Source organism: Sesamum indicum, linkage group LG1, assembly GCF_000512975.1.
Source record: "Sesamum indicum cultivar Zhongzhi No. 13 linkage group LG1, S_indicum_v1.0, whole genome shotgun sequence".
Classification (NCBI taxonomy): domain Eukaryota; kingdom Viridiplantae; phylum Streptophyta; class Magnoliopsida; order Lamiales; family Pedaliaceae; genus Sesamum; species Sesamum indicum.
The window spans coordinates 13040144-13049748 of record NC_026145.1 but is presented as its reverse complement, the minus strand read 5'-3'; positions in this window follow the sequence as shown (position 1 = coordinate 13049748).

The window sequence follows — 9605 nt, the reverse complement described above, 5'->3', positions numbered from 1 at the left end:
TTTCCCTTCCCTATTGCGTATGTTCAAGTATAGCAAGTATGTCCTCAAGCATGGGGAGCCAAAGGGTATGGGAGTTCTCGCAGCAAACAAGTGATGAGAGAGAAATTCGAGAGAGAGAATGCTTTTTCATTACCAGAGGAGTCGACAAAGGGTGTCGAGTTAGTAATGATTTTTCAACCGCAGTTAATTGTTTAACCCACCACGACACTGACTGGTTTCGCTTACACCCGGTTAAATGTTAACGCCACGTTTGGGAGCTCAGTAAACTCGGTTTTCTTTCTATTTTATCTTTTGACATGTTCATGACATTTGCTAATAAATTCTCTATACCCATAATCAAACTGCAATATTCAAAACATAATAATAATTACTTAATTCAATAGAATTTTGATGCATCAAATTTTCCATTACATTTTACCAAATAAACATTTCTAGATTTATTAAACTATATAATATATTTAAATTTAAAAATAAATCTCATATATCGACAATTCAAAACAACGAATAAGTTCCAACAGAATTTAAAAATAATAATCTATTATAAAAGCATTGATAATCATTCCTTGAAAAACTTTTTTCCTATGGGATTTTGATTTTTCTAAAATCTAAGGATAGAATTAGAAGAAAGTCCCATTAATTTGCACACATTAGTTCCTTGAATTTGATTCTGATTTTAATACTTCCAAAAATTAACATAATATAGTTCAGCTACTTATTTATTTAAAATCAAATAAAATATTATTCTTTCATGCAATTAAGATGGCCATTTAAGATGTTTATCTATACAACATAAATATTTACTCGTCGTGTATTGCTGCTTTTGCATTTTATATTAATACTAAATTATATTTTACAACTAAATAGTAACAATTAAAATTTAAGCAATTAATCCATAAATTTTCTCACAATTACAAAAACTCGACTTTATAATTATCAATTTATTATAATAGTTCTTGTATTTTTACGCTTATATTCTATATTACAAAAATACTGTCCAATTATTCTTACTAGGATATCTCTTTAATTTTAGATAGAAAAAAACGACTTTTAAAATCTTTTTTGGAAAAAAAAAAAAAAAAAACCAATTTTGGGACAAAATAGAAGAAAACAGCTATGGAGAAAGAAAAACCAAACGAGGCCTTGCTTGGTAGACCTGAATACCCGGTAGGTGAGACTGTGCTGGGGGGAGCAGTATTAATGAGGACAAAGTTAACGGCGTGAGACGTGTGAGGGGACGAGAATGGGTTGGCAAGTAACGGCGTTTGTCTCTGACGTTAAGTGGTTTTCTTGTAGAGAGAAGTGGGCTTTGTCGTGTTACTTACAGGCATAGTAGTAGGATGGGTTTAGTGCATACACTCTACTAACCGCGGTGGGCCCTTCCTTTAACCATGGTTACTTCTACTCCTCTACTCCGGGCTTTACGTGTGCCTGGATGCTACTAATACCACGTGTGCCTTCATTACAATGTGGTCCGTTATATTGTAAATTGGTGCGTTTCACGCGCGTGTGTAAATATAATTTTTATTTTTATTACATCAATATATAATTAATAAAAATAATAGGAGAAATAAATAATTATTTAAAACTAATATATTTAATTTATTAAATGTTAATAAATAAATAATTATTAATGAAACTAATAACATTCTAATTGTGAATAATTAGGACAATTAAAAATATTTTAGACAATTATGATATACGAACTGTGGCAGTTTTTCAGAGACTCATTTCTATTAATTAAAATAAATTAAATTAATGAAAACGGTATAATTTGGTAGTCCTTTTGTTTTAGGGATTATTTAATTAGTCTAAAAAGTAAATCCTTGTATGAAAATTTCAAAATATTTATTAGGTATCAATTTAGGTAAGCTCATTTATGTGTATCAATTTATTTATTTATTTATTTTTAAAAGATATCAATTTATTTAGACTTATCATAAAAAGAAAGCAACAAAAGATCAATTAATATTGTAATTAATGCCATTAATTAATGAAGTGGATTTTTCTTTTCACCGGTAAGTTGGGTACCTAATGCCCATTATTACATTTTTTTTTTTTTACTGATTAAGTACTTCTTTATCAGTAAATATTTCTACACTCACAAATCCCATTAATACTAAAAAGAAATATGATATTTCAAAATTAAAATTATTAAAAAGTATAAAAAAATAAGAATTGGCCTTTATCACAAATATTGTAAAATTCATATTATTTATAGAAAATATCTAACTAATTATTTGTACCACAAGAAAAAAAAATAGAAAAGAAAAAGCCCTGAAAAAGCTAGGCATAGGCAACAGTTGAGAATAGGGAAAGGGGAAGTCCTCAATCAAAGAGTCCCCACCAAATTGTCCATTTGCAGTTGTGTGTGGTCTTAATGCTACAAATAGAGGAATCTCAAAATTGCCCATCTCTATCCATGCCTTTTTTTCCAAAATAATAATAATAATAAAAACACATTAACAATTTGGTCGGAATCCCAATTTATTTGGGTCATGTGCAGGTCACATAGTATTTTTTGGTCAATTTTGTGTTCAATTTGTGAAATTATTTTGGTTATAGGGTTTAATTGCAAAAATGGATTCTGCCACCTCCCTATAGTTACAAGACCAAAATTGTGATTTTTCCAAATAACAATATAAATTGATCGTAGGAACCAAAGTACGAAATAAATGGATTCTAATTGGTGAATAAGCGCTTCACATTTTGGAAAGAATGATTAATTATATGATAAATATAATCATATTTTTTAGGATTTGGATGTAATTTTCCTCCATTTATAGTCCTTTTGTGTAAAATTGTAGCTTTGGCCAAAGGCACAAGAAAAGTACCAAATAAAGCACATATAGAGGGAAGTATTTGGGACTTGACTTAACTTTTTGAAGAAAATATTGTTTTTGGAACACCTTTTTTCTAACACCTTTTGAACTTTTTTCTTTGTATATATATAAAGCAAGTCAGATAAATTTATTGTGGCTAAAAAAAGATAATAATTATCAAGTATTTTCGTAACATAAATTTGTTTGAATATTGCTCAACTCGATCATCGCATCTCGTCAACAAACTCAAATTTTAAATTCAATTCTCCATCAGATCAAATATTATAAGTTGTGAACTCGTAATACACTCATATAAAATGATGAATTTAACGTGCTCGGTAAAATTAGAAGTCAGTTAAGTTCAGCCACTGCTCGCTTATAATACACTCAAATAAATTAATAAACTTTACATCCTTATTGAAATACCGAACTACCAACATGTAGAAAATAATAATTATTATTATTATTATTTAAGTACTATATCTCTATGCTGGTGGGCCAAAATTTAATGTCATAATAGAAAATTTTAATCTAAATCAGATTTGGTAGATTATAACCAATCGCATATTATATATACACTTATTATGTGATTATGTATAGTTCAAAAATAAAGATCAATCAAATAGTAAATATAACTATAATTGCTACGTAATTCATTGGATTTAGATAAAGGGTAAACCTCTCATGAGATTTTGTATAATTACGAATACCCCTTATTATTTGAAAAATTATCAATACTCTTCTAATTTGAACGGTCGTCTAACAATTACCCTATTCTGTTAGTCCCCATAAGGTTGTTATATATTTTTATTATGAATTGATCAAAATGCCCTCGTGAACTAAAAATTAAAATTTTATTTATTTCGTAAATTTTTATGATTTTTTATTTGTTAAGTGAATTTTTTTTTTATTTTTTAAAATTTTTCATCCACTCCATCTGACTTTTTTCTTATAAGTTTTTATTTTTACTAAAAATATACAGCAAGGGTATAGTTCATAATTTCATACATCCATTTAAGAATTACATAATTTCATCAAACATCATGGAGACATTTGTATTTTTTCATAACGAAAAAGTATTTATAATTATGTCAAATCTCAGATAAGTTTGTTGTAATTTACCCTTCAATAAATAGTAAAAAGTAAGTATGGAAAATTGGCACCACCTTAATAATGGTTGTACACTGTTTAGTTGAAGCAATTATTGAGGGTTTTGTTTCAAATTCCCAAGCCAATAATAGAAGTACCTTATGTTTTTCACCATGACAAATGTTCAAAAAGGGACATTTGTCCTAAAATAAACAAGAAAAGTAAAAGCAACAAGGAAGTTTCTCAATCATTATAGGTTAGAATGTGGTAGTGAATGTAATCATCTTATGTGGACAGTTTTAAATTATTTATCTTGAAAAAATAAAAAAGAAATTTTCAAAAGAAGCAAATAATAAAATCATTTTTACTAAGAAAACTAAGGATCTAAAAACTTACAAATTTAGGGTCAAAAGAAGTAAATAATTAAATTTAAAGAAGCAAATAACCAGATTTTTTTGACTGAAAAAGAAATAAAATCAATGAGAACTTACAACTAATTTGGGGTTAAAAGAAAAAAATAAACATTTTTTTTCAATGAAAAAAATTAAAAATGAACCAAATTTACTATTTTAGGGCTAAAAGAAGCAACACACCATTTTTTTTTTTACTGAGAAACTAATATCGAGTTTGGGAATGAGTTTAATTCTATGGATTTGACCAAATTCAAGATGGGTCTCAAATTTTGCCAAACTCGATCAAAACCTGTTCTGACAATATTTTATATTTATTTTCATAAAATAAATATAACTTTCAGCATAACGATATGTTACTATGAAAAATACAATTAATTGAAAGAGAAATAAATTTTAACCAGATTTTTATGAGTTAGACTCTCTGAGTCGAGAAAAGCTTGTGGCGCAATCGCACATGCTTTTAGTCCAACCATAACAGAAGCGAGTGGGGCAGGGTGGATCCGGGTCGATGTGGATTTTAAATTTCGCCAAATTGCAGTGCACCATCCCATTGCCATCCCTACCTCTAAAGAGCGGGATGGAATATAAGGAATGTATTTAACGATAAATCGACAGACACAATTCATAATTTAAATTGACATGTATTAATATAACGAAGGGCATAATTGTGATTCTAATCCAAAAATAGATACTCAAATGACTCAGTTTATGGCTGCTGAGGTCAGTAGAGTTATAGCTATCCAATTTGGTGACGATACAAACAATTGATCACCTACCATTTTTTTCCTCGTTTTTTCATTATCTCAACTATAAATATCAATAATTAGGGTAGGGTCAATCTATAGTTAAAGTGATGTGAACATACACATTTTGAGCATTTCTATATGGGCAAGCAACACAAATTTCCATTCAAATATTAGCCTAAGTAAATGCAACGTACCACTATTCTTAATACACATAAAGACAGTCAAAATGTTAACTTTTAAATACCAACTCATTTACCTTAGCGTGACATTTTGGGTTCGATCGCAACTAATAAATTATAGAATTGGTTAATTACTCGTATCATGTGATTTGCGTATAATTAAAAAAAACAACAATCAATCGTATAATAAGTATGATAGTCTTCAACGTATCATATGATCAATTTGCATAAAATAATTTGGATAGAAATTTTCTTTTGATGCAAAAAAAAAAAAAAAAGATAGATTTTATGGGCTTGAAATTAATAATGTTACTTTTTGTCATTGAGAATGCAATAGAGCCATTTTGGGGCAAACATGGAAAACTAGGGTTCATAATTGGGGAAATAAATGTATCCACTCTCCTTCATTACCCTAATAATTGAGTAGTCTATAGTCTATACTTTCCCACCAAATTCTAGATCTTCATCCCACATAGGAAAGAATTTCAAATAACTTCAAATTTATATAAATTTAAAAATATTTATTACTTGAACGTTAGTTAATTAATTAAAGTATGAATTTCATAATATAATTAAAATTTTATGCAGATAACTATAATTTATTATTATAATATTTGAAACTTATATTTAAAAAGGTGATATAATTCGATTTTCTGAAGTTAAGAGATCGACAAAATACTTGTCCCTATAGGTAAAATTTACAACTTTATCCTTATTTTTTCTTAATGATAGTATGGTCTTATTTACCTTTATTTATAATGACCGGAGACTTACAATTATACGTAATAATTCTTAAGAATAAATCATTAGAACTAAAAATTACTTAGTGATGTAGCAATTTATGAAATTTAGATGGAGAAACAAGATGAGAAAAGGACAATTAAGGAAAACAACATGGAAAATTCCAGTGAAACCCTTCAAATATGCCTTCAAAATTAACGAGGAGGTGTCAGCTGAAACATCAATTTCCGAATGAGGGATGAGAATAGTAAATAGTCAAACTAAAAGGACCTGAATGTGATTACTTGGAAAACATGGTTGAGGGAAAATAAAATGAGGTGAGTCCACGTAGGTCATAAAACAGTGGAGGGATCAGCACCGTGAAGCGAAGAAAGCATCAACGTCGGAGGTTGGTGGTTTTTATTAACTTTCGCATATTTTAAGTGGGCCCACCCATTTTGTTTCCAAATTAGAGGACATTAATCTGGGGGTGGCCAAAGCAAATAAAATTGAAGTAAATAAATAAATAATTCATTTATGTGGATATGTATATATATCTATGATTCTATTCTCATAATAACTCTTCATTTGTTTGTTTTGTTTTAATGTACTTCACCAATTTTGAATATCCAAATATAATAAATAATGTATTAAATCGTATCGATTGATATATATATATATACGTGCAAGTTTAGAATTTTAGAAATTTAAGATTTATTTCTGGTGTAATTTAAATAGTAAATATTGATAACTAAAAATTATACCACTTAATAAACTAGGGCTCAATTCAACTATAGAGGTTGGTCGGAAAACCTCTTGACTCTTCCTTACAACATTGTTTGGGTCAAAAATCAATCTATCGATTTTCACCACCTGAATAATATTCAAAATCTACTGTAAATGAAAAATATTTAATTTAAATCCCATGTTATAACCCTTATATTCTCAACTATTAGTCCCTTTCAACCCAAAAAAGAAAAAAAAAATGTTTTCCCATTTAATGAGAAGGGAAATTCCTTAGATTGGTGTGACCAATTCAAAATTGATGTCTAGTGACATATTACAAAGTCAAGAAATACTTGAACTTTGATTATTGGTTGGATCCATTTTATTTTTCACCCAATTGGGACCAAAATATATATGAAATAATAAACAACTAAGCATGCCAAAATTGCATGCTTTATTTTCTTTGAAATATATGTTATATATACTAACCGTCGTACAATATCGTTTTTGTGTGCATATATTAAATAATTTTAAAATTTTAAAAACAAATTAAAAAAATTAAAACCAATTTAAGAGTATACAATAAAAAAGTTGTATGATAATATTATTGATTGCTATTTGTGAATGAAAATGTATATGTATTTTTTTTATATTAGTATATATATATATATACACAATTTATTTTTCAAGTTTATTCAAAGTTTCCACCTCATCATCTTATTCTAATGGGGGTTGTCGTGGACCAACGGCGTTACGTGGCTTGAAAGAAAATTTCACGTGGAATTTGAAGCCCATCGTTATTTGACAAGTTTACTGCCTTCATCAATTCCTTGGGCAGGGTAACGTTGATGAGTTTGGGCCCGTACACGTGGCATGTGATGATAGTGTTTTCGACGAGGTGAATTTTTTTGTACATCACTTTTTGGAGGTTGTGACTCATGATTAGTTGAGTCGTTGAAACTGCCAAGCCAATGTCACTTATGCGATTTGCTTCCCCTTCTTTTTTTATTGTGTGTAAGAGAAAGTAATATTAACGCACCAAATACTCAACTTATATATATATATATATATATATATCATGAAATTCTCACGAATATATAAAAAAAGTTATAGTATAAGATAAAAGAGGAAGACACAAACATAGTGTAAGGCGATGAGAAAGAAATAAATTTGTGAAAAAAAAAGAAATATGGAGTGAGGTAGGAAAGTAAAAATAAATGGAGTGAGTTTATTAAAAATATAAAAAATTGTGAGAAAGAAAAACATGAAAAAAATGAGAGAAAAATATAGAGTAGTGCGTTGAGAGGAAAAAATTACAATTATGTAATTATTAACAAATATTAAAATTATTATTCTGACCAGCTTTTTAAAAGGAAGAACTGAATTAAAGGGTAAATTTAGATATTCAAAAGTTGGTATGCTAAAAGGATTTTCTTATATAATATTATAGATATATTTAAAAAAAACTTATTGTTTATAATTTTTTAATAAAAAATGATTATGTTAATATACTTACAAACATGATTTTGAGCTAGTTTACGACGGGTTATGGACAAGATTTGAGATCAGCTCCGAACCCAAACCCAATAAATTAAATCAAAAGACGCTCCATTCTCGACAGGGCGGCTGGACCAGTCATCCTATTCCCACCAAATATTTATATACGAAATCGATCTCTTTTTATTTTTTTTTCTAAAAAAAGTCAAATTTTTAATCGCTAAACCACAAAATTTAATGTCTTTAATCATAATAAGAATCTACCTTATCTTATTAATTTTAATAACGTAAGATGATATTATGTAGACTTATGCTTAATTATAACTACTAGACCAAAATATTATCGACAAAATTACAATATAACTTGTGATTTGGATTATGAAGCTATATCTATATATATATATATATACATATGACCATGACAACAAAGACATATGCAAGAATATGCTCGTCAAAAGATCAGTTGTTAAGTACAAGAATTCATTTAACATGAGGACAACCTCAAACAACGTGATTTATCAAGTTTAGGTCAAGAGTTACGTCAACAAACATCGTGACAAGTACTTTTTCTCATAAAATAAACCCATCAACTATCATCGATTCGTCCGACAACCCATGTTTAAGGATAATAATTAGCACTAATTTGGAGTGGCTAATTAGGTGATCAGTCGGGAAAAATGGACAAATTCATATTACATTTGGTATTTTGTGTACAGAAAATTTAGATGATTATCATATACTTTTCTTTTTTAGAAAATTAGTCGTCAACTCATACGATTCCTAGAGCATATAAAAAAGAATTAAAAATGTAAAATGGAGAGAAAAAAGAAATAATCATAGTGTGAGGGAAGGAAAAAGACAAAGAAACGTGATGTGACAAAAGAAAAATTATAATTATAAAATTATTAACAGATATTGAAATCACTATACTGATCAAATTTTCTTTTAAAAGAATAAATAAAATTAAGGATAAATATAACTACTTAAAAATTAGTACGATAAAATTTTTCTTTCATCTACACTGATATAAAAAGCAAAATCCTTCCACACTCACAAGCGATGCTTAATGACACCACCGCACTAATTTTTTGTAAAGTAAAAAATACCCTTTATAATAAAACAACTAACTTATTCAACTTTTAAAAATTTATATTAATTGATAAATTATTATTATTATTTTATTAATATAAATATACCAATATATATATTTTACTCTTATTTATAATATAATTTAAAATATAAAAAAATTATTATATACACATAACAATGACGTGCCACAATAGCTAATAATATATGGTATATTGCATAATGAGTGCAGGCGCGTGAATGGGATTGGGGAGTGAGAGAGGTGTCCCCCTTATCCTATCCGCTGTCCCTATTAACCAACATCATTAATTGTAATTATGGATTTAATAA